This window comes from Mesocricetus auratus, unplaced genomic scaffold (assembly GCF_017639785.1).
Source record: "Mesocricetus auratus isolate SY011 unplaced genomic scaffold, BCM_Maur_2.0 Super-Scaffold_100004, whole genome shotgun sequence".
In the NCBI taxonomy this organism is placed as follows: domain Eukaryota; kingdom Metazoa; phylum Chordata; class Mammalia; order Rodentia; family Cricetidae; genus Mesocricetus; species Mesocricetus auratus.
In genome coordinates, this window is record NW_024429189.1 from 34612145 (window position 1) to 34639246 (window position 27102).

At 41.5% G+C, this 27102-nt stretch overlaps 1 protein-coding gene and 1 long non-coding RNA gene across 11 annotated transcripts in view; one reads left to right on the top strand and one right to left on the bottom strand.

Moving 5' to 3' along the window:
• Csrnp3 (cysteine and serine rich nuclear protein 3) overlaps positions 1-27102 on the top strand; it is a 193847-nt gene that overhangs the window by 121848 nt on the left and 44897 nt on the right. The gene's annotated exons all lie outside the window — the stretch shown is intronic.
• Positions 1947-20831, bottom strand: LOC121140369. The gene is made up of 5 exons (XR_005877166.1): positions 20671-20831; positions 18116-18291; positions 14938-15021; positions 7346-7452; positions 1947-3083 (listed from the first exon to the last, which is right to left on the bottom strand). It is a non-coding gene; the product is annotated as an uncharacterized LOC121140369 (long non-coding RNA).

Consider the following 27102-nt stretch of genomic DNA (forward strand, 5'->3'; position numbering starts at 1 on the left):
ACATTTTGCCTCAGGGCTTTTTTACCTTTGATTCTGTATGTCCTATCTATTCCATGTCTGTCTGGAAGCTGCCTGGTTGGCTGGTTCTGGGCATCTCCCTTTCTCTCTCTCTCTCTCTCTCTCTCTCTCTCTCTCTCTCTCTCTCTCTCTCTCTCTCTCTCTCTCTCTCTCCCTCCCTCCTCTTCCTTGAGCCTAGATTTCTCCTCCTACTTATTCTCTCTGCCTGCTAGCACTGCCTAACCCCCTACTCCTAGCTATTGGCTGTTCAGCTTTTTATTACACCAATCAGGTACCTTAGGCAGACAAGCTAAAACAGCAACACATCCTTGCATAATTAAACAAACGCAGCATAAACAAAAGCAGCACGTTTTACATAATTAAACAAATGTAATGTGTCTTTACATAGTTAAAGTCATATCCCACAGCAATACCACATACTTGATGGTTTTAATCTACTAAGGGGAAACGGTACAGACTCCTACACTGTGGTACTTCTGGGACCAACTCCACCATCAGGGGTCATGAGGTAAACCGTGTGAAGTCAGCATTGCTGAATCTGGAAATTTTCAAACACTGAAAGCACAGATTGATTGTTTTTAGATTGTTTAAACAAGAAAAGTGGGGGAAATATGATTAGTGCAAATTAAGTATAAGCTTTGTCATTTCTGTAGCTTTGTTTTCTTAAGTAGACCCCAAATCTCAATAAGTATTCCTATAGTTCAAAAACATACTGTCCTGTTCAGTAAAGAAGTCATTCATGTGAACAGGTGAATGCCTCAAAATGTTTTCATTTTCCATTTACTTGCTTATGTAAATGAAAATATCAACCAGTGCTCACATCCAGATTGCATGTACCATTGCTTTTCAACTGCAGAAAATGACTATGCATGTAATAATTAGGTAAAAATCAATAAGTTGATTCTGTGAAAATAAGTTATAGTTAAGTTATAATAAAGAATATTCTTTTGTCATTCACATGTTGTTTATTCTTTATGTAATGCATTTTTATAGTAAATGTATGCCTGAGGGGCAGTCACTAAACATCACCAGATCATCACTGGGTAAACTCTATGATGTTCATACAGACTCAGTAAATTTTTTATGTAGTCTCAAATTTTATGTAGTCTTTCTTTTGAACTGTGGAGACAGAATTGTTTTGCAATGTGGTATTTTTGTTTCTTTTGATAAAGATTAGCTCAGAACAAATTCTTAAAACTGAGACTTTAGGTGATGCAGCTATTCTTCATTTACATAGTAGTTGTAGTAGTCCACCTTTTTGCTTGTGTTTCTCCACGGTCAGTCTCGGTTTGCTGTAAGCCTGTGTCTGTTATGCCAAGTCACTCACTTAATTAGTATTTGGATTTCAAATGAGGTTAGAATGCCCAGTTCAGGATCACTCTCAGAGTGATGGCTGGATGCACTTCTCTGGTCACCCGTCATTCCGAGGGCACCGCTGTGTCAGGTCTTTAGGACCATACTCACTGGAGAATGGGCCAGATCCCAGTGAGTATGTAAGGGCTCAATGATCTTAGCACACACACCAAAGTTACTAGGATCTTCCAACAAACTTACTCCATGTGCTATTTGACCACCGATTGTGGTAGGTATTTTTGTTCAAAAAGAAGCCTGAAAAGCTGTAATTAACTTTCTCCACGTTTTGACACTGATGTGTGTTATGTTACCATCACAGCCTTCCTGTAATCAGCATTAGGTGATATTTACTAGCTACTTATCATCACCTCTGTCACTGAATCAAATGCTATGAAATTCACGGTTAGGCTTTCTAGCCGTCAGAAAATCAAGAACATACAAAAGTGGTTTTAAACACTGTAAACTGACAGCTATTACCCCACTACATGTAATGGTGGAAGCAACATTAGAAGTGTTTGCTCCCCATCAACTTCATCTGCTTTTGTAGACACTACGCTAATATTCAGTGTAGACAAGAGTGATTATAGCCTTGACTGCTCTGGTGGTTACAAATAAGAGTCTTTGCAGGCTGGGAAATGCTCTGAGGTCAATTACAAACAATATGTATGAGGAAATATGAACTTTAAATTGGTTTAAACATAGCATAGATCATAGCATGTATCAGTATTAAGCTTAATGTTCCTGATGAAAACAGTTACATGTCCAGTGTGAGTTTGGGAGACTGACTGCTCATGAGTACAAGGAACATGTTCCTTGCTTATTGACACACTTATACTCTGACTGTAAGGATGACTGAATATTAGTACCCTAAAGTCAATAACATTCAAAGAGTGTATGACACTATTGAAGCAAGTACACAGAGGGTGGGCAGCATTTTTTTTGTAGTATAATTGCTCTTAAATTATAGGCAAAAAGGACTGGGGAGTTAGCCCAGAGGTGGAACAATTGCCTACAAATCTGTGGCTTGATTGATCCCTAGCATCACAAAGTATAAAATTTAAATAAAAAGAGAACAAATATAAAACATAGAAAATGGCAACAGAGAAGAGAACGAATGCCAAGTATCTTCCAATTTTTAGTTTTGCTGAGACCTATATAGGAAAGAAGCCAGTGGACATGGCCCAACCTCCTCAAAAAAGTCCTCATACAGACTAACTTTCTGTTTACTGTGCTTGATAGTGTATTTTCTTTAAAACTTTTTAAAAATTGAATTCACACAATTTGAAAGCTACAACTACAAATCACATTGATTCTTTTAGCTGTTAGAAAACATTTCATTAGTGGATAAGACCAAGGAGAAATCTGTGACTCATGGCTATGCAATTACATCTATAGCTTAATTGATTTGGGGGTTTGTTTTTATTCCATAGTATTTGTGATCTCCACTGGCAAAATCAGCTGAAATTCACACTAAAGCTCATCCTTTCTTTGGTTGTTATAGATCAAACCCAGTTCTTCACATATGTTAGGCAAGTCCTTATTTCTGAGCTACAGAAACTGGAAGAGGCGAGCCCGTGAGTGGTGTTCATCCATGTGCATAAGTTCCGTCTCTGTACTTGTGTTCATGCTTTGGCTCTCCTTCATGCCAGACTGTAAAGTGTAAGATGAAATCAACCCTCTCTAGCGCAAGTTGGTTTTGGTCAGTGTTTTACCTTGGCAATAGAAAAGAACACCAGAATATTAGAATATTAATTTATTCAGAAATGTGAATAAATCTATCAGACCCAATAACATAAACATTCACTGCTACTAGAATCTCATATATGCTCTAACACTTGGACACGTGACTCTTTAAAAATCAGCAGTATGTAAGTTTTTGGTCTAAGAATTGTTATAAGGTTAATAGGATAGGAAAGATTCTATTCAGATGTCATCATAGAATTTGGTAAATATTTACAGAATTACCTCTTTTGATAGATTATAACTGATTTTCTATAACTATTTTATTCTACGAACCAAGGCAATAGTGGTCAGGATTAGAATAAGGGACCCATGCACTGCCACAAGGTGCCAGGGTAACATACAGGCCTGGGCTGCAGCTGAGGGCCGTGTTTGGGTTCATGACTGTATTGCAGCCAGGGTCTGTGTTGATATCTGTGACTCCTGATACCATCAAAGACCTCGCTGATGCCAGGGGCTCTGGGCCACCACCTCAGCTATGAGACTAATATCCTAGGTCCATACTATTGAGGGCCATGGTGACATCCAAGTCCAAGTTGCTACTGAGGACCATGTCTGGGTCCACGGTCCTAGAACATCTGGGTTCTGTGTTGACGTCCCTGGCCCATGGTACCACCAACGACCACACAGATGCTAAAGGTTGAGCCACAATCTGTGGCCATGCTGATGTCTGAGAGCCATGCCACCCTTAGGACCAGGATGATCTGGGTGAACTGCTCTGCCACATGGGGTGTCATCTGGGCCCAGGTTGCTGTTATGGGACATGGCCCAGCAACATGTTCCTATTGCCACAGGTGTCTGTGCAGATGCCCAGGGTCTAGACAGTCATCCAAGATCATGTTGGTGTCTCAGGGCCTTGCTGCCACTGGAGCCATACTGATCTGGGTGGTCTGTTTTGACACCTGAGCCATGGTGACACCCAGGGCCCCAGCTGCTGCTGAGGGCCATGACTGGGTTAATGTTTCTGCTGCAGCTGGAGTCTGTGATGATGTCCATAGCCTGTGTTACTACAGGGAGTCATAGGAACCATGTGTGTAGAAATCTAAGTGCTGACCTGGCACCATCCTCCACGGGATGCTTCACAACCCTTCACCCCCCAATCCACCCACCCACCCACACTGGGGAGAGACAACCCCACTCATCACCCCATCCTGCCACACTGGGGAAGAGCTGGCCTCAATGGCATGAGCATAGGAGAGTGGTCCCAGGGGCCCAGACCAGCTCAGCTACTAACCAGCCCCATATCCTGGGCCTTGGTTGGCCCACCCTAAAATCTACCCTGTCTATGACTACCTGGATTTCATGAAGGGACTGGTCCTGCCTAACAGTAACAGCAGGATCTCCATGAGAAGTTTAGGTGAAGGTCCAGTGATGATGGTATCCCAGGGGTCTTGAAGCAGACCAATGACTCATTGCAATGAACATTTTTCGGGTAGAGCAAATTGAACAGAAGGATATACTGCGTGACACACTACAGTTCCTGATGCCACTAGGATGAATGAGGAGATGTTGTGAAAAATGGAAGAATAAGATGACTTTTTATTTGTTTGTTTTGCTTTTAATTAATTTGGGGGGATTCTTTTGGGGATCATGAGATGAAAGACAGATGCAGAAGGACTGGGAGGTGAGTGGGATTGCAGTGTATGATGTGGAATTCCTAAATCATCAATAAAGAGTTATGTTAAAATTCAGAAGCATTATAGGAAGCGACATGCACAGTAGGAAAAAAGAACAAGTGACCCAATCCATCAATAAAAATAGAGAACCATCCAAGCCACTGGCTTAACAATCAGTTGCTTTTCCTCTTAAGACTCCGTGTGGGGCCCTGGAGTATTGCCACTCCTATGGCCCACTGTCAGCCTTGGCAGTGTCTCCTTTTATACCCTGCACTATTGCTCTGCTCTGAATAAAGTTTTCTGTTTGCTTCTGTGGCAAAAAAAAAAAAGACACGGCTCAATAGTGCAAGACTGGTATCTTATACAGCTATTGGTGATGTATCAGTGCAATGGATTCCCACATATTTTCATCAAAATTCATCTTTGGGATGGTACCCTTTTTTTTGTGACCAAAATTTCAATATTGGCTACCAGTCAAATGACATAAAGCTTTGCTTTTCAACCTCAGATCAATTTTTTTTTACCTTGTGTGCATTAACTAGTTGTTTATCAGACTGCTTTCCAGTCTGCTTCCCACCTTTTCCCAGTGTCTTCATTGTAAAAGAGCGGGAGAAGATGATCCCACTGGCATGCGGCTTAAGCTAGAAGTGGGAAGCAAGCTAAAGCCGGGATAGTCCCTGGTAGGATAAGCGGTCCAGCATCATGGCAGTCGGGAGCTGTGTTGGGTTCCTCACAGCTGTCCTTGGCAGGTGTTTACTGCAGGCATCCTACCAAGATATTGTTTGTATTCTGCTCTCTGCTTTGGTCTGTCTCTTCTTTAAAACCATCTAAGTCTTCTTTTCTTCTCATTCTTCTCCCAGCAGGGACAATTTTCTTTATACATTCTTCTATTTGATAAACTAAGGTGGGAGCTAAAGGAAATAAAAATGTAGCCTGGCCCTCAAGGAACTCCTAGTTTTATTGGATGGGAATGGAGACAAAAATCAGCTTTCTAACCCAGCATAAAAATAAGTCAGTAGACAAAGAAAAATGCATAAAAGAGCAGTCAGGCTGCTTAGTGGGGCGTGGACTTACAGATGGGGGTTTGGAGTGCTTTTGATCTTATTCAATTGCAAAAAAAGATGTATTTTTAAAAATTAAATACTACATAGAGAGACATATATGTTTATGTTATAGCTAAATAGTATGTAAAGAGAATTTAGTCAGGTTCTCATTGCCTTTCTGCCTTTTATGATTCTTGGTAAATTTATCCTAGAGAAAAGCACAGTGGAGTTTAAATAGTCTGATGACATTTTAATCTATCCCGATAATTTTGTGCATTCGAGTGCTCGAGCGCGCGCGCACACACACACACACACACACACACACACACACACACACACGCGCGCGCGCACACACACCCCTCCCCAGCATTCAAGCATTCCTAGCTCTCCCTGCCAGCCAGAGCCTGTCTTGCCTCCTGTTTTGATTTCCCACTTGATCTCTCTCCCTATGTGTGCTATTCACTGTTTCTATGAGGAGAATGTTTGCTTTGCTCTTCGAGCCTTCAGCTTTCTCACTTGGAGAATTCTCTACAGGTCATTTAACATGTGCTTCTCCTCTCAAAACCTTTGAAAGGCAGACAGATTTCTCTTTGTGCTCATCTGTTTTAAAATGTTTCGTTTCTACTACAAATGGTTCTGTGTATTTTGTATACTTTTAAGACATTGTGATTTCTGAGTTACTAAGTCAATAAAAATAGATGAGTGTCCCTCAACTGAAATTAAAATCTTTTTTATGGATAAATATTTTTAATTTTAGCAGCTTGCATCTTTTCTTTGGTAAATGTTACATTACCAAATTACCCCTCATATTATCATACACCTAGGCCTCATATATGAGTGAGTTTTCTTTCGCTGAGACAAAATACCCAGAATAAACAACCAGTGGAAAGATTTGTTTCAGCTCACAAGGTCAGAGACTCAGTCCATGGTCTCTTTGCTCTGTTGTGTCTGGGCCTGTAGAGAGGCAGAACAGCAAGGCATAGAGCACATGACAGAGGGGATCTGTTTATCTAATAGTAACCAAAAAGCAAAGAGAGACAAAGACAGAGAGACAGGCCCACAGACACAGACAGCAGACAGACAGGCACACACACACACACACACACACACACACACACACACACACACGTGCGCACCAGGGACATGTATATCCTCCAATATTATCCCGTTGCCATGATTTACCCCTGCCATCTAGACCCCAATCTCTGAATATTGTGCAGTTTCCACGGTACCACCAACCAACACATGGGTTATTCTGAGGCATTTAAGATCCAAGCTACAATCCTCCCTAATCATCGTTTGTCTTTTGGTATGTTGATTCTAGGTATTACATTTTTATGAGTCAAATTATCCATGTCGGGAGGGAAGGTACATAGGGGAGGGACTAGAGAGAGTTTGAGGGAGGCAATAGTCGATGGACACACAATCAAAACTATTTATATTACATAAACAAATGGAAATCTAAAAAAAAAACTAAATAAATAAAAGTATTATAAAGGTGCTAGAGAGCTGGCTCCACAACTCTGTTCTTCAAAGGACCTGAGTTCAGTTCCCAGACTCCACAAAGCAACTCACAATAATGTGTGACTCTGGATTCAGGAGATCTGATACCTTCTGCTGGCTTCTGAGGACACTAGACATACGGGCAGTGCACATACATACAGGAAGATATTTGCATATACCTATAAAATAAAATAAGTAAACAAGAGTTGGAGGAAGGGGACTTGGGCAAGATAGAAGGACAAAAAATGTATAAAGTTGAAGTAAAAATACATAATAAAGATAAACATACATTTTCATAGCTTTCTATTATTTTTACTTTGTAGTAGTTTGGATATAATAACAAAACAACAGTAGCTTTAGCTATGCTATGTACTGTATGTTTGTGTGAATGTATGATGTATGTTTAAGTGTAGGTAGCTTAATCCAAGTAAAGTCTATGTCTCTCGCAATGTGGAAGTCTGACCATAAGCAGTCTACTGCTGAGATGACATTTTGGGAACCCCCATTATTCTTCTCTCCATCTGCCTCCTGAGTTAGACTGTGGCTAAGCCAGCTCCTACCATGTCCCCATCTCTGGGGCAAGTGAGTAAGACAGAGGAAAAGAAGGGGAGAGTGATTTTCTAAATAGGCCCAGGATGTTGCCCTATGTTATTTTTATTCACATGCGCTAGGTATGAGATGATCACATGATCTTTCTTCCCTGTAAAGGAGTAGGAGGAGTAAACTGAATTATATAACCACGAAGTAAGTGAAATTCTGGGGAAAGAAGGCCTACTTCCTGTGACAATGAACACGAGAATGTATTGTGCTTTTCTCCCAACGAAGTATCATGCTTTCGGGAATTTTCACCTTTTTGAAGAGGCTATTTACTCAGAGTTTTGACATAACTCGGGATGTATAACATATTTACATATTGATTTTAACTTGATTTTTAAATTAAAAATAGATTTTTTTCAGACAGTGTTTTCTGATCACAATTTCTCCTCCCCAAATTCCTCCACTATCTTCTCCATTTCCTGACCTACCCAAATACACACCCTTTCTTTCTCTCTTCCTTACAAAACAAGCAAGCAACTAAACAAACAAACAAATCAGACTAAGACAAATGGTAAAAAAAAAAAAGAGACAAAGAAAAAGCACAAGAAACACATAGAGAGACTCACTCACACAAATAGCCCATAAAAGCATATAATGAGAAATCATAACATACACGCAAAAGACCCGTTAGGTTAAGGAAGTGACCAGATAAGTCATTGTGAGACAGACAAGATAAATGGAAACAAAACAAAAACAAACAAAACCCCCCAAAATAAAATAGAACCTTTCAAAAGTTCCATTGAGTTCATTTCATGTTGGATATCTACTACTCCCTTAAGTGTTGTTTGTAAGCAAGACTCCTTTGGGAAACATTTTTCTTTGTGAGCGATTGTCAATTGGGGATAGGTTCTGGGTTAGGAATGACTTGTGTCCACATCCCTTCACTGTGCTGGGACCCCAGCTGGCCTAGACCTCATGTGTAGGCCCTGTGCATGCTGCCATAGTCTTGGAGTTCATATGTGCTTCCGTCCTGTTGAGTCTAAGAGGCTTTGTTTCCTTGGTGTCCTCCATCCTTACTGGCTCTTACACTTTCTGCCTCCTCATCTGGAAAGTTCCTTGAGCCTAGAGGGGAGGGGTTTGATGGAGACATCCCATTTAGGACTGAGTAGTTCAGGCTCTCTTAGTCTCTGTACAGTGTCCACTTGTGTGTCTCTGCATTCGATCCCATTTATAGCAGGAGGAAGCTTCTCTGATAATGGCTGAGCAAGGTACTGACTCATGAGTGTAGCAGAAATGTTAAAAGTCATTATATTTCTATGTTACTTTAGTAGAATAGTAGGTTTTTTTTGTTTTTTGTTTTTTTTTTTTGTTTTTCTCCTAGGTCCACAGCCTATCTAGTGTCTTAAGTTCTTGTCCACTTAAGCAGTGTAAGGTATGGGTACCAACTCATAGAATGGGCCTTAAATTCATCAGACAGTGGCTGGTTACTCCCACAACCTTTGTGTTACTATTGAACCAGTATATCATGAAGACAGGTTACCACTGTAGATCAAAGAGTTTGTAGTTGGGTTGGTGTTTATCTTTCTCTTCTGGTGGCATGCAGAGTACCTTCAAGTACAATGAACGCTAGTCAGTAGGGGGTAAGGTTCTAGGTAGTAGGAACTGGCTTGACTCTTTATGTTCAATAAGTTATGAAGGTGTGGTCTTCAACAATAGGCCCTTACCATCAGTTTGTGGAGAACCCCTAGTAGCCTTAGCAATAGCCTGGGTTGTTCAGGTGTTTTCCATGGGCACTCTTTCGCCACCAACTCAATTAAATATAAACCATTTCTGACACTGGAGTTTTCATTTGATGGGAAGAGATACCTAGGGGCTTTGTCTCCTTCATTATTTAGTGATTCCATTTAGATTCCTGTCAAATATGTATATATTTTAAGAAGCTTCTACTGTAGTACATTTCTTTATGAGCCCTCAAATGGTCCTCTGTTTTAGCTGTCCTTCCCTGTTTTCCCTCCCTTACCACCAACACTACCATCCCTGTCTTCCCAACCCTTCTCCATCCTGTTAGTCCTTAATTAACCCTTAATCCTCCTGTTCAGTCCTCCACCCCCGTTAACTATAATTTATTTCCCCTTCCTGAGGAGACCCTTCCCTTTCTAGCCCTTACTCTCTGTAATGATATGGAGTGTAGCCTGCTTATCAAAGGCTTAAAAACTAACATAAACATATAAGCAGATATATATATCATATTTGCCTTTTTGGGTCTAGGTTACCTCACTCAGGATATTTTTTTTCTAATTCCATTCATTCCATTCATTTATGTGTAAATTTCAGGGTTTTGTTTTTTTTAAACAGCAGAGTAATATTCCATGGTGTAAATGTATCACATTTTCTTCATCTGCTTTTCCATGGAATTGTATCTAGGCAGTTTCCTAATTTTGCGTATCATGCATAGAGGAACAATGAAAATGGATGAGCAAATGTCTCTCTAACAGGACATAGAGTCCTTTGGTACATGCCCAAGAGTGGTATAGCTGGATCTAGATCTATTCTCAGCTTTCTGAGGAACCACTACACTGATTCCTATAGTGACTGCACCAGTTTGCATTCCAGCCAGCAATGGATGAGTGTTCCCCTTACCTGACATCCTCAGTAGGATGAGCTGTCACTTGTGTTATTGACCTTGGCCATTCTCACAAATGTAAGATGAAATTTCAAAGTAGTTTTGATTTGCACTTCCCTGATGACTAAGGTTGTTGAGCATTTTTAAAATAACTTTTTATTTAAATTAGAAAAAATTTTATTTTGCATATCAATCCCAGTTCCCTCTCCCTCCCATCCTACAATGCCCCCGCCAGTCCCTCCCCCATTCACACCCCACCCACTCCCCAGGGAAGGTGAGGCCTTCCATGGGGGATCATCAAAATCTGTCACATCATTTGGGGCAGGGCCTAGGAACATTTCTTTGAGGTGGCTGCTTGGGGCCTTTTGTTTCTCCAAATTCCCTTTTGTAACTCCTTCTTTCCCTTTCCTCCCTGCCCTCTTTCTTCATGAAACTAGTATCTGCTCACTCAGCTTCATTTCTTCTGTTTCCTTGGTGCATTCCCTTAATTCTCCCCACTGCCACAAGCCATGGACACAGGGTCCCAACTTCTTGAGCGATAATTCCAGCACAGTTATTTTGTTTTTTTCTTTAATCTTGGTCCCTAAAGAAGGTCTTGGTGAAGCACCCAAAATTCCAGGGCATTAGTAATTTTGTAATTTTATTAATTATTTTATTGATTTTTAAAAAAGCTTTTTCTTATAGCCAGAAGAGAATGGTAAAATAGTCTTTAGGCTCTGAATATGTGTGCCTACCATGCCTTTACAGGGCCTCTAAAAGGGACTGGACAATGGTTTCTGCTTCCAATCAGTCCCTTTTCCTCCTGAAGCATTCTTCAAAATTAAACTTCTATTTCCTTTGATGTAGGCTCACACTCTCCTCACTCCTGGGTATTTAAGCCACTGCTTTACCCCCAGGTTTATCCGTTTCGAGGCGCACAGTTCCTACCCAGACGCTTGCTGTCCAATTGCTCTCCTCCATTGTTAAAACACACAGCTTATGCCCCTTGATGAGTCCTCCTTATACACAGAAGCTGTGTAACTAAGAAAAACGTGTTTCTTACAGAGTCCATGAGGAGAGCATAACCCAGACAGGCTGTGGGCTCTCCTCCTGGGCACCCCCCCTCTTCCCCCTCCCGTCACCCCATTCCTTTGCTTGTTTCTTCTGCCCCAGGAGTCTCACCACCATTCACCAGGGTGCTAGATGTGGAAGTTGTCCTCGTTAACCTGTGAGGCAGCCACTCTCATTTCACAAAGAGGGAGCAGCATGAAGAGGCTAAGGAGGCCACCAATCATCGTGGGAATTGAAGAAAGGGGGCTGAGCCAAGATTGAAATCCCAGCCCGAAACTCTCTGAAGCCAACCTCATGTCACACAGCTCTGCAGACAAACTTGTCACACTATGCCTGTACAGAAGTGACACGAAGCAGCTGAAACAGTGGGGCGATGTAAAAGATCCAATTTTACGTCTCCACTCCATCATCTGAGTTGTATCCCAGCAAGTCACTCAAGTTTCTGAATTCGTTCCTTCATCTGTAAAATGGTGCCAGCCCAGGACATATGGGGCCTGATGAATTTGTCAAGCTCCTTCTGTGGGCCAGGGATAGTCTCAGACACTGGGGTTATGACAGCACATCCTTGTTTTCAAGGAGCCACCATTGTTTTGGAGGAGAGGACATAAAAACTTAAGTCGTGATCTTCCGGGAGCTCTAAAGAAAAATGAAAGTATGAGGAGAGAGGGGAGGAAAGGGGGATTTGAAAGTGCTTTTCCAACATGGAGAAACATAAGCAGGCCATAAAGGAGCAACGATGTAGACAGCAGGGATAAGAATATGCCAAGGAAAAGGAAATGTGCTCAGGTCTCATGTTGTATTCAGTAACAGCCAATTCAAAGCCTATAGCCAGTCATGTTACTACATGGAATAGTTACAAAGCAAGGTATTGGATAGGCAAACATCTTTTTGTATCAAAGCACTGGTCAAGCTCAGTGTTTCTTTCTCTCAAGCGGAGGTGTCTTAGTTAGGGTTTCTATTGCTGTGAAGGGACTATGATCATGATAACGTCTCATAAAGGAAATCATTTAACTGTGTGGCTTGCAGTGCAGACGTTTACTCCATTATCATCATGGTGGGACATGGGAGCATGCAGGCAGACATGGTGCTGGAGAAGGAGCTGAGAATTTTACACCTTGATTTGCAGGCAACAGGAAGGGAACTGAGACATTGGGCTTGTATGAGACCTCAAAGCCCATCTCCACAAGGCCACGTTTACTCTGCCAAAGCCACACATCCTAATAGTGCCACTACCATGAGATTACAGGGGGGAGGGGCAGTTACACTCAAGCTACCACAATAGGTTAAGCATGCAAGGAACCAAACACATCTAAATCTTATATATTACTGTACTGTTGCCATGGGAAGTTTCATTTGCTGTCCCGTAAGGAAGTCAGCCCAGATTGCCAGGTGCCACATACCACCTCTCTGTCCTTTCTACCTGGTGGTCACACGGTAACAAATTTTTCACCCCGGGGTGATTTATATTCCCCCTAAATTAGGGAGAATCCACACGTGGACCTCCCTTTTCCACACCTTCCCATGTATCCCATTCCTCTCCAGACACAGTGGACTTTTTCCTCTCTGTAGTGTGTCCCTCCCCATGGTGGCACGGTGTGCCATTCTGTCCCTTCTATTCTGTGACACGGGGTGTGGCACTTACCCTTCTTTCATGTTTCACTTCTTGTAGAAGTTAATTTCCACTTCTTCTCAAACTCCTTCAGTCTCCCCGCTGACTGCTTTCTTTTATACTCTGCTACTGATCTTTTTAAATTCAGTGTTTTAATTTTAAATTCATTGCTTATGTATGTGTCTGTGGGTGTGCACCACACGTGTGCAAGTGTCTGTGGAGACCAGAAGAGAGCATCAGATCCCTGGGTTCTAGAGTGATAGGCAGGTTGTTGGGAATCACCTGCCCATGTGTCCTGGGAATGGCATTCATGTACTGTGCAATACCAGAAGCTCTCTCAATAGCTAAGCCATCTCTCCAGGATAACTCTCCCCGCAGCATGTCTTGAATATACGGTCAGTGGGTCCTTTCTTTCCCCGATATTCAGCTGTTTAGTGAGCAGGTGGGCACGTATGAAACACAGCTGCTGCCTCTCCTCTCTCTTCGCCTTCTCTCCCAGCCTGAGAAGACTCCTATGTGTCAAGTACATCCTCCTGTCTCCTTTCTTGAGTAGATGCAGTGAATGTCTTTCTGTCTTCTGGACTGTCCATGCTGGCTTGTTTATTTTCATTCCATTGTCTTCCCTTCACCTACTGTCCTTTAACCGCATCTTCTACAAGTACTTTTATACTATGGTCTGTTCGAGCCATGGTGTCTAAGTTAGGGTTACTATTGCTGTGATGAAACACCATGACCAAAACAATCTGGGAAGGAAAGGGTTTATTTGGCTTACACTTCCACATCACCATTCATCATTGGATGACATCAACAGGAACTCAACAAGGTAGGAACCTGAAGGCAGGGGCTGATGCAGAGTGCTGCTTACTGGCTCTCTTCCCATGACTTACTCAGCCTGGTTTCTTATAGAACACAGGACAACCTGCCCAGAGTTGGTCCCACCCACAATAGTCAGGGCCCTCCCACATTGATCACTAATTAAGGCCACGATCTTATTGAGGCATTTTCTCAATTGAGGCTCCCTCCCCTTCAGTGACTCCAGCTTGTGCAAACTGACATAAAACTAGCCAGCACACATGGGTTAAATTCCTGTGGGTTTTTCCCCCCATTCTAGTCCCTTAATCTGAAAAATCATGCATGGCAGGCAGTCTTCGAGAAATAGCCATTCCTTCCTTGCTTGGTGAAGTTACTATAAAGTTATCTAATTAACTATATTAATCATTTTTTACTAAAGCAAATCAAGCCTATCCTTGATGTCTCATACTTGTTTTGTATGTTGTCTCTTAGAATGAGCCTGGTTGGAAAGGAGTTCTCCAGAGATCACTGCTTCCCCCAACCACTAACACTCTTCGTTCAGGTTATTGTCCCGATAGTCTAATACACACACACACACACACACACACACACACACACACACACACACACACACACCTCTATTTTCCAGGCTCTCAACTTATTTCTATTCTTACTATCTCCAGAGTTTCTCCCCATAGACTAGTGGTTCTCAGATCATGGTTCCTGAAATAGATCCATCAGCCATGTGAGAACTACCGATCAGAAAGCTGGGGATGGCGCCCAAAAATCTGTGTCTTTATCACGTCTCCAGGTGGTATTACATTGAAACCAGCTGGTCCCAGGCTCCTTATATCTTCCTCAAATCTGTGCTCAGTAATTCTATGTTGGTAGCTTAAAATTGGTCAAATTGGGAATATTTACACCACAGAAATTGGCAAACACTACAAACCAGAACTTTCAGTTCTGAGAGACATTCTCTAGCCTAGGACTACTGCCAAATGATTCTGATAGAAAGTTTGAGAACATTTTCATAAGTCATTTCTAGCACTCCACCTGTTCTAGTGAAATTGTCTATGTTCTGATTCCTCCGGTTTCTGCCATGTTGCTTCAGTACCCGTTCCTCCTTCACGATTCAGCCTGTAGAGAGCGATGAGAACAAGAGTGAGCACACATGGCTTTCCGGCTGCTGAGTCTTTACGGTGTGCATGGTCTAGCTCTGCACCCACAGACGTCCAATTCCCCTTCTTGTATCCTTCATGCATCTCACACACAGGAAAAGTGTCCATGATCTTACCTCACATGCCGAGAACTCTGGAGCATGTCTAGGTTTGACGTTTCTTTTCTGTTAAGTAGCAGATGCACTCTGGGTATGTGACTGACTAGTGTGTGTGTGGGGGGGGGCACTAGTCTCCAAGTCAGGAGATGGTAAGTTAGTTTGTCCAGCATCTTTTATGAAATAGAAGTCCTGTGTATATGTCAATAAAGCATTGTTGGCCAATAGGGAAGCAAGATAGGTGGGACTAGGAGTTGAGGAGGACTCGTGGTAGGAGAAACACGGGGAGTCGAGATGTAACGCCATAGGGATAAGAAGCCTGGAAAGTTCTCCGGTAAGAGAAATACTTAGATTAACAATTATGGGATAAATACTTAAGTCAGAGCTAGCCAGTAAGAAACAAGCGAGGCCAACAGCTTCATAATTAATATAGCCTCCAGTGTGTTTATTTGGGACTGATGCGGCTCTGGAACCAGGCTGATAGTCTACCAAGTGAGCAGTGAAGGTATCCAGGCATGTTTGCTGCAGAAATCACATCAGTGAATATTAAGCCCCAGAGCCATTGAATCCCTGTTGACCACAACCTAAAATAACACCCTGGCATGAGCTCCTCCCACCTAACCCTGCCTTTCTCCCCATTTAAAGCCTTCATCTTTATCTTCCTTTTGCACGCCTCCTTCCTTTGGCGCGCTTTCATTTCTGGCCACCCTGCCTGTGGAATCCAGCAAACCATTCCTTGTCTCAGATCTCAAGGACCCCCAAGTTGACTGCCTGTGGTTCAGTTCTGAACACTTGAAAGAAAGGTTGCGGCTTTCACTTCTGTGCTTGGTGAATCTGATTGTTTAAAACATGCTCCCCTTTCAGAAACCCTCCCAAAGTTTCACCGTCGTCTCTGTATATAGACTAAAATAAGGCTTAGGGGGCACCATCTTAGGGGGTCAGTTCCTTGATTTTGAAGAAATAAAAAAAAATCTCCTTTGTTGCCTCTTTTCTAGTCTGGAAAATTAAACTCTAGTGTTCTTAGTGAACAAAGCATTAATCCTCAAGCCTGTGTGTAGCTTTGGAATTGGTCTTTTCATTTTCTATAATGTGGCCTTTAGAATTGCATTTTTCCCCTTCTCTGCCTAAATCGGATTCCTTTTCTTGCAGGTTTTTATTTATTCCCAGCGCTTTACGTTACAGAGCTATCTGTGTGTAGCGCTTTCTCTTTGATCACTTTGAAATATGCTCTGTATTTCCCGATTGTTTCTCTAGTTCCCTGTGGCGTTAGCTGCAGTGAGGGGTAGACACATGTGGCACCCACTGGTACTGTGCTGGGTCTCAGTGGCTGAAGCTATGCAGTAATGACCTAGTGCCTGGGCCTACGGGAGTCTCTCCAGATCCACTCTGCTGCATTTTCTATCCTTCTTATCAAATGAAAGGCTCACACAGCTCTCACCCAAAGTGAATTTAAGTACTATTTTAATAAACATTGACCTTCTATAGCTATCAACTAGTGGAAAATTTATCCGAAATTCTTTCATTTCTCGTATCACTGAATTGATGGTATTGAGCATTTTTGAGGCCAGCTCATTGGTTCGTCAGAGCCTGTAGAACCTATTGCCTTTATGTAACCAACAAACACTGATGGGAAGGCTACCAAGAGACATACGGAAAAGATATATGAATGCCCCAGGGAGGCTAATTATTTGCTCAGTGTTTTCTTATTGGGGCCCTGGTTTTCAATTATATGTATACCTGTTTCATTATGTTCAAAGTGAGAGATTTATTACCTGCATGAAACATTATAGAACATTAAAACTGGATCATAATTGCCTTGCTATATGACACTTTCTGAGCCAGATAACTTCCGGGGAGATATATTAGAGGATTTTAAATCTAAGCGATAAAATCAATCAGTCGTCCCTGATGAACAATAGTTGTTCCCAGCTTTATACACCATCAGTATTTTCTGCTCCCAGTGACTGCAGTTTCAAGAAGTTCACTGGAGACTGGGAACAGCATATGTGTAGATCCAATTGACTCTGCCTATACATTGAAAGTGGCAGCTTGCTGTGTCCACAACTAGCCTTGTCAGCAGGGATGAGAGCTGACAGGAAGAGATTTTTTTTTATATTTTTAACCCAAGGAAGCTGGGGCCTTTGGTTAGAACAAGATCAATTTACAGCTTGCCTGTCTTCTACAGAAATCCAACTTTATTGACACATATATTCTATTTGTTGCATTGATATTCTGTAATTGTTTGCAAATGGCTTCATAGAAAGCAGGCCTTGACAATCACCCAGCTTGTCTACTCCTAAGTATTAAGGGTATTAAGAAAAAGACAAGGCCGGGCATTGGTGGCGCACGCCTTTAATCCCAGCACTCGGGAGGCAGAGGCAGGTGGATCTCTGTGAGTTCGAGACCAGCCTGGACTACCAAGTGAGTTCCAGGACAGCCTCCAAAGCCACAGAGAAACCCTGTCTCGAAAAACCAAAAAAAAGAAAAAAGAAAAAGACAAGAGGGGTTAGAGATGTGGTTCGCTCGTATAGTATGAGGTGCTGGGTTTAGTCCCCAAAACACCCTCTCTAAGACAAGGAGAGCTAATATGTAAATATCAAAAGACCCAAATCTAGCAGAAGAGGCAGGAGAAGAAAGAGTGAATCAATACTAGATACGTAAGATATGTCACTATGTTTCAGTGCTATTTTCATAGCTGTCCTCCAGTCTATAAATCATAGTTTATCAAACTATGGCCATTAGTAAGCCAAACCCTCTCTGCCATTAGTTTTTATAAGTAAAATTTTATTGAGTCTCAACTCTGTTTATTCATTTACTTATTGTCTGTGACTATTTTTGTACTACAGTGATGGAATTGAACAGTTACAGGAAATTGTGTAGCCCACAAACACAAAATGCTTTGTATCTGGCCTATTAAAGAAAAAGGTTTGTTGGTTGTGCAATAAAATATGTACTAACCTGTTTCAATAGATGACTTAAAATATTATGGCCACTTAAAGCATCAAGTTCACACATGGGCATAGTATTTTCACAATTTCAATGCAGCATGGCCAGACCACAAATGACATCAAGATCTGCTCAACATCACTGGATAGCAGAAAACCAATGAGTGTTTTGGAGCCTAGATGTTAAACCTGAATTTAAAGAGGAAAAGCTAATTTCCTCAGGGGTTAGGAGCACTAGCTGCACTTCCAGGGGACCTGGGTTTGATTCCAAACACCCACATGGCAGCTCACAACTTTCTTATGTTCTCTTCTGACTTCTGTGGGTACCAGGCACACATGTAATGCACAGACATACATGCAGGCAAAGCACTCATACACTTAAAAATAATGTCTTTTTAAAAAACAAAGAAAAGTAACAGCAAAAATTAATCTATCTTCTTGATAACACATCTTGCAAATGAACTTTAGACTTACATTCAAAACGATATCAAAACCTAGAAATCAGCATTTTATCATTTGTGCTGAAGTACATTCTCCGTCAGAATTCTTTACTTTGATTCATCAAAACACTTGGATTAAATGAATGTTTTGCACAGCATGTGTCCGCTAAGTATGCCCTGCCCCATGATTCACCCTTGTCATCACTGTACCACTTTTTAAAAGTCATAACTGCATAATAATGTTTAGCTAATATGACATGTGCTATACTCCTTACCTGACTTTAATTTGCATTTCTCATCTGCAAAGGAGAAACCCTTTATACATTTTTTTTATTTTGTTTTGTTTTTTGAGACAGGGTTTCTCTGTGTAGTTTTGGAGCCTGTCCTGGAACTCGCTCTTGTAGACTAGGCTTGTCTCAAACTCACAGGTATCCACCTGCCTCTGCCTCCCGAGTGCTGTGATTAAAGGCGTGTGTCATCACAGCCCAGCTCTTTATACCATTTTTTTAAGGCATAAAATGATACAACCTAAAAAATGCTCAGCACTGGGGTAGATGTGAAAATTATCTCTTTTTTCATTGCACACTTGATGAACATATTTCTGTTTCTGCAAACCCAAAAGCAAAAAGCAAGCAAACAAACCAACATCTTTAGCAGAATGCAGCAGACGGTGATTATGCAGTCAGGCCTGTTTAACAGCTCTTAGACAATTCAACCCAGTTATTAGTGACAGCACCAAGTCAAGTGACCAAGTAGTATGTGTTATTTATTCAAACGGGACTTGGTAAAGTAATCATCCTGTTGCCTAAGAAGACAGCCGAGACCAGCCCCAGTGTTCTTTGACTGTCTTCACCAGGAACAAGGTTGGGTCATGGTTCATTAGCCTCTTGGAATCAGTAAGTTTGAGGTCTCCATCATTAAAAAAATATTAATAACGTGATGGCCTATTGTGAAGCCAAATACATTGGCATTAGTGATATTTTTACCTGTTGTATTTCTTTAGGATTTCTTAAAAAGCCTATACAGAAAATATTTAGGTACTTCTTAATTACAAAAAGAAAGAGGTCCCTTTTGAGAACTGCAGATTTTTAAGTCTTGTTGTGTTCAACATTCTGTTGCCTTTCTTCGTTTTTTCACTTAGTAACTTCCATCCCTCGGCTCACAACTTTTTGTAAACCTCCCCACTGAGTGCAGAATAAAACCCTGCATCTTTTTTTTTATGAGACAGGGTTTCTCTGTATTGTTTTGGAGGCTGTCGTCCAGCCCAGCCTCGAACTCACAGAGATCCACCTGCCTCTGCCTCCCGAGTGCTGGGATTAAAGGCATGCGCCACCACCACCCGGCTAAAAACCCTGCATCTTGATACCAAGATTTAAACTTGAATCCAAACAAACTTGTTACATGTTCAGGTCCACAACTGTGTCTTACTTTATTGTTCATTTCCTGGCACAGAGCGTATCCTGCAAATGTTACCAATAACTAGTAACTTAAGTATAGGAAGAATGCCGGCTGCCCCTAGTCCCTATTGCTCTCTTAGTGTGTTCTGTTGTTTATAGTCTCTGGGAATTTTCGAAAACCATCAAAGTCTTCCCTACACTCACAAGACCACGCTGCATAAAGCTTCTCTCAATCCTTCAGTAGCTATGGTTAATTTTTTTTTATGAATGCATACCTGAATTGGTCACACTACTCAACCAACTCATTAATTCTCTACATATTCATTTATAGGACATTATTATTAAATAGTATCTGAATAAATACATGGATCACTCATTTCTTTCTGCAATGTATGGTTCTTAGCACGTAGGTTATAAGGCAAAATCAGATTGTTGAGGGCCTTGCCCTTTTAAAGCTGGGTAGGGGGCCTGATATGCATATCACTGTCTAACATGATCTACTACAGTGGACTCTCCAAAATGTAAAAGAAGGAAAAGAATAAGAGAATGTTGGATGGGTGTTCAGTGGAGAAAGAAAAGTTAGGGGAGGCCTCTCAGGGTAAATGGCATGAGTAAAGTCCTGAATTACAAGAGGACATTACTTAAGCCATGTGTTAGGCATTAACAACACAAAGATAGGAAACACATTGCTTACTAGCAACCTACATGAAGGTGTCAGCTGCTACACTCACCTGGCAAGCTATGGTATAACCTGCAGATGGTAGACATTCTTACGCTGGTCTGGTTGCGGTGCAAGTTTTCTTATGCTTCTGTGTTCCTTATACCATTGTGACTGTATGCTCTGTTCATGCGGGCACTCCCAGAGTGTCTAACAGTCCCCGAGCACAGAAGGCTCATCAGCAGGCTGGTGAATTCAGCCAACACAGTCCTGAGAGTCCTCCCAGACTTATTTTGCAGCTGGGAAAGCAGCCGCCCTGGAGCTCCTGTCTCAAAGCTCTTGGCTGAGCTAGCTGATTGACCTCCCCCTGTGAATTGCTGTACATACTGAGCAACCCCACAGCATCATATCTGAGGAGTGGGAGAGCTGCCAAAGCCTCGTAGCCAGACTGGGCCCCTGGGGTGCCTGTGTGGTTGTATCTTCCGATCTGTTCAAATGCTTGCTGCCATCCTAGTGGAGGAGACTGTGCAGTCTGGACAGACTCATTCTTTTCCCTCTGTGTCTTTAAAAAACTGTACAAACAAACACTATCCAGGACATTCTGAGTCTAGTTGTACTAAAAAAAAAAGTCCTGCTTCCATTTTCCTCCCCCCTCCGAGAAAAAGGCATTTTAAATTTAACTGGCATTTGCCATTGCAGCATCCTCAGAGGCACACCTCAGACCCAGGTGGTCAAGTGCCTCTTGGCTGGCGTTAGGAAACAGCAAGGGAGAATAACAGCCAAGATGATTTTATTCACATCGGAATAGTGCAAAATCTCTATGAACACAGAGCTAATGCCAAATTAGATTTCTAGACTGACACTGTGTAGTAGTCATAAGTGGTCATTGCAAGGTAAATGGGTAGTCCTTCTGCATCTGTCTGCTCTTTATCCCCATTTCTTTCCCTCCTGAATTTCTCTCCCATAGTCGTGAATCTGTTCCACTCCATTATGCAGAACCCTATAGGTCATAAACTTCAATAACTAAATATAGTGTGGTGATTTGTAGACCAAGAGTAAAGAAGTCTATTCAAGTTTGCAAACCAATTTTCCAAACTTCCATAAATATATAAAAGCCTCCAAAAAGTATTCTTATCAACATAAAGAAAAACAAAAGACTGATACGAATCATCCTGGCTCTTACGAGCTGTGACCAAAGGCAGACGCACATGTAAACAGATTGGCAACTTCTGAAGACACTTCCTGGAAATTGCCAGATGGGGCTGGAGACAGGACTCTGCATAAAAGCACACATTGCAGTCCTAGCAGGTCTGGGTTCTGTCCCTAGTACCCACACAATGTGGCTCACAACCGCCAATAACCCAGACTCCGGGGGAATTCAACACCTTCTCGCCTCTCAACTGCATTAATAGTGTGCATGCCCCTTTCCCCCACCCACACAAGTGTGTGCTCATAACTAAAAATCAAACCAAGTCATAAGAAACAAAATGCCTTAACTAAAGGTGCTTCGTATACTGTCCTCATGAACAAATGAATATGAACTCACGGATACTTCATTGGATGCAGGAATGAATGGATGAATCAGCAGTGGGTAGGTGAGGAAATGTTGCAAGTCTGTAACACAGGACAGTTGTCAGTGCTTTATAAATGTGCACATGAGAACAGCTCTTCATTGACAAGGCATGCAGGAGGGGATGTTTTTCTGGTAATATGAATGTTTTCCGTCTTTTCTCAGTTCTCATAATCAGCAGCATCAATGTGCAAAATACGTTCTCACATATGACTTTGGCTTTATTAGAACCGAATTACAAACTCAACACCATATTTATCATGAGCAGATGGAAACTGTAAAACACGACACACATAATATTTATACATGTGATACAGTCGCATGCATATTTTAACTCAGAAGAAAAAAGCATACTTTCACTGATTGCAAATTTCCACCTTGCTACGTTTGTCTTACTTTCTAAGTAGATTATTAAACATTCATGGACGCATTATCTGAAAGGCCCGAGTCTTTGTTGGTGTTGGGACACGCCACACTTCGGGGTTATGAATATGGGCTTAAGGCTGCAGCTCTAGAAGAAACCCATCAGCAATGTTCACAGGAGCACCACTGTGGACTCAACTCTGAACCAGGCCAGGTGTCGCTTGTTCTTAGTTTCTGTTTTATGTTTTTAATCTGCGTACCTGATACGACAGTGCTAAGGATGGCAGAAAATGTTGCTAGACTAGGTCAGTAAGCAAATCAGAGAGCTGTGACTGTTGGTTGATTCAACCAGGCCTTGTTAGGGGCTTGTAAAAAAATTGCATTGGATTTTAGAGAAACAAACCTAAATCCCGAGTAGCAAGAATGAGCTTTAGAAGACTAGGGTTCTGATCATGAAAACTTGACATCTCAGAAAGAAATAAAATGTAAATCTAGGACCACAGTCGAGGCACTAAACTGCCGACCCTTACAGAGCAGTGTGGAGGAAATACTGTGGTCCAGTGAGTTGTGAGCGCAGAAGAAGGACCAGGTCACTGTTCACCGGGCAGCTGCCAATAGACTTGAGCTAACAATGCACTCCAGGCTCGTTCTTTTTGGCTCAGAATTAGGTGAGATTAGTGCTCACGACTGGCTGTGATTGGAACAGGAAGGGAATGGCACATTCATAACTATTATTAAGTGGTTCTGTTCTTGAGACTAGCTGATGGATTCCATGAGTAAGTGCTAGTGCTTATGCTTAATGGGATTTTGAAAACGTAAAGCATATGGTTGTAAGTGTCTGGGTATCAGATGACTCATTTGTAGGACTGCCATTTCAGGAGTGCATTAAACTGAATTTTATTGTTTAAATTCTGAAAACTATGGAAGTCTTTATTAACCTACAAAATACAGAAAACGAAGTCTTGGTAAATCTTCATTTTGTGATACTCACTGCTTAAGAGTTGGAAAGTTGGTGCATTACAATGAAACAGATTGTTTTGAAAGTATAACTTTATCACCCCAAGACAGGCAATATTAGCATCATTATGTGTTATTTTGAATTTTTAAAAATGCATATTATATAATTGTTATGTATTATTCAACACTTTTTCTCATTTGCCCTTTGTTTTGACTAAGTGTGAGAGCAGACACTTTTAATATTGTTGTAACATCTGTAAAATCTTATTGGTTTTATAGGCTGCAAAAAAAATCTCCATGTATAAAACAGATAAACATATCCACACACATATTTCTATAGTGGCAATTATTTAGATGGTTTTTGATTTGCTGTTATTAGGTACAACCAAATAATGAACATCTGCTTACAAACTTTAAATTTTTTTCTGAATTCATTCTCAATATTGATTCTTAGATTTACAACTGTTTCTTCAAAGCCGATGAATAGTTGCTAAGGTTTAGGGTATAAACTGAGAAAATATTTCAAATAGCAAAAATTAATATACAGCAAAAACTTCTCTATGCTTGTGCCACAACTGATAATAAATGTAATTTTATATTGTTTTCTAATGATATGGGAGAAAGTTATCTTTTGTTATTATTTTGATTTCTTGTTTTATAATTCTCTGGTCTCTCACATGCTGCAATTACGTGTGTAAGTTAACACACTTGATTTCTTAATAACGTTGATTTCTAGTGACGTTCAACAGTTCCTCATGGATATCTAACACCTTTGTATACTTCCAATCAGTTTCTGTTCATGAACTTCATTCATCAGTAAACTTTAGGAAAATATTTGGTGTACAGGGGAAACATACTGTCAGTGTATTAGTTACTTTTCGGTTGCTATAACAAAATGCCATACCAGGGTGATTTAAGAATGAGCTATTTTGAGCCGGCAGTGGTGGCGCACGCCTTTAATCCCAGCACTCGGGAGGCAGAGGCAGGCGGATCTATATCTGTGAGTTCGAGGCTGGGCTGGACCGACAGCCTCCATAATAATACAGAGAAACCCTGTCTCGTAAAAACCAAAAAAAAACAAAAAACAAAAAACAAAAAAAACAAAAGAATGAGCTATTTTGGCTTATGGTTACAGAAGGATAAAAGCCCATTGTGGGTGGAAGCATGACAGCCAGGGATAGGCATCGCAGCTGAGGAAGAAGCTGAGAGTTCACATCTGAACAGGAGCCCAAAACAGAGAAACCGAAGTGGAAATGACTCCAGGCTTTAATCTCAAAGCACATCCCTATGGACATACTTTCTGCAACAAGGCCACACCTCCTAAATTTCCCTGAACAGTGCCACTGATTGAGAACCAAGTGTTCAAGTACTGGAGACTGTGAGGGACATTTCTCATTCAGGGTACCACAGTCATCATTTTTTATTCACAATAGTTATGTTCCAGAAATACTTGGTGAGTAGTGGTTTATTAAATAATGAGCTATTTTCCCATGTAATCTATAGAATTTGGGTGCTGTGAACCTCTGGTCCTAACACTGTCATCCATCAACCCTTGTGTTTCTGTGCCTTGTTTACATGTATGTTGTCTACACTGAGATGAAAGGCAGCATCGCTGAAAGCTGCCCGCACATGTGTTATCTAACACAGATGCATTCTTCATGAGGAACATCTCAGTCCTCTGCATTAAAGAATACAAGTAAGGTTAGGACTGTATTTGGGGAGCTTTCAAATCTTTTTTAGATCACACAGTTACCAACAAAAACCACAATGAGGATTCAGCTGGAAAGATGGCTCGGCAGTTGAATATACATCTTTCTCTTGCAGGGGACCCAGTTTTAATTCCCAGCATCCACACGAAGGGCCACAAACATCTGTAACTCCAGTTCTGGGAGATATGATGCCCTGTTCTGGCAAACCAGTGTACCAAGCATATGGAGACTGCACAGACACACCGTCAGGCAAAACATCCACATACATAAAATTCCTGTAATCCCAGCACTCAGAAGGCAGACTTCTGTGAGTTTGAGCTGAGTTTATTATTCAGTGAGTTCCAGGCCAGGCAGAGCTACTCAGTGTCTCAAACAAACAAATGAAAGCCATAAGATGCAAGGAGTATGGCACTAATAAAGAGCATTATTTACAGTAGAGTGTACCAGGTTTTTTTTTCTTCTGGGCCACCGACCAGCTTCCAAATCCTGACATGGGGACATTATTAGTTTTGAATGCTGGGCTGAGCTTAGGCATGTTTCTGGCTAGGTCTTTTAAATTAATCTGTTTCTCTTCATCTACCTTTTGCCCGAAGGCCTTATACTTTTCTTTCCTTCGGTATATCTTGCTTTCACTGCTCCTCATGTCTGTCTGTCTGGCTGGCTGCTGCCTGGCACTTCCTCATTCTCTTCTCCTTCTTTCATTCCTCCTCTCAAGCCTAGATTATTCCTCCTATTTATTCTCTCTCGCTGCCAGCCCCGCCTATCCTTTTCCTGCCTAGCTATTGGCCATTCAGCTTTTTATTAGACCAATCAGACACCTTAGGCAGGCAAGGTGAAACAAATGCAACCCATCCTTACATAATTAAACAAACGCAGCATAAACAAAAGTAACGCACCTTTACACAGTTAAAGTAATGTTCCACAGCATAAGCAAATGTGACACATCTTTGCCTAGTTAAAGTAATAGTCCACAACATGGAAGAGCTAGCACATGTGCACCAATGAGAGGGGTGGTTTACTGTCTTTGTAGATCTCCAGAATGAATAGTGATGTACACAGATGAGTAGACACAGAGGGTGGATGGATGGATGGATGGATGGATGGATGGATGGGTGGGTGGATGGATGGGTGGGTAGGTGAGTGGGTGGGTAGATGGATTCATGGGTGGATGGAAGGAAGGAAGAATGGATGGATGGATGGACAGATGGGCGGACAGACAGATGGACGGATGGACAGACACATCTATGAATGAATGTATGTCTAGTCATTTTAAAATGAATAAATCAAGATAAAAATCCTGTAAGTCCTATAGTTTTAAATTATTAAGCAAGAGTCACCACAGCCTGCAGCAATGAAAGGGGCAGATGTGAGAACGCTGAAGTCCTGACTGGCACCTAAGAAGCATCAGCAGACAGGGAAACAGGAGGTGTGACTGTAAAGCCGGGTGATGCTGAATGCAAGTCTTACTTGCCTGGTGTGTGTAGGCAAGAATCACTCTAGTTCCATTCCCTCCTCCACAAAGACGTGGAAATGAATTTCTTAGACTAACTTGCCTGGTGTGTGGCTTTAGGCAAGATTCCCTTCTTGACAAAGACGTGGAAATGGATTTCTTAGACTAAATGTCTCTCTTTTGTCTACTGTTCATAGATACAGTCTGAAAATATAACATGGTTCTTACATATATTTGTCAATTATAGTAGCCTCTCTCTCTCTTCCCTTCCCCTCCCTCCATCTTTCCTTCTCTCTCTCTCACTTCTTGCCTTTTAACACTTTGAAGTGTGTTAACTCATACTTGAAAAACAAATTAAAATCCTCAAATAGATGAAGAAGATAAGAGGCCATGTGAAATGACACATACCTCAAACATCGTCACAAGGGTTTAGGTTCATTTTCCCTTCCATAAGAG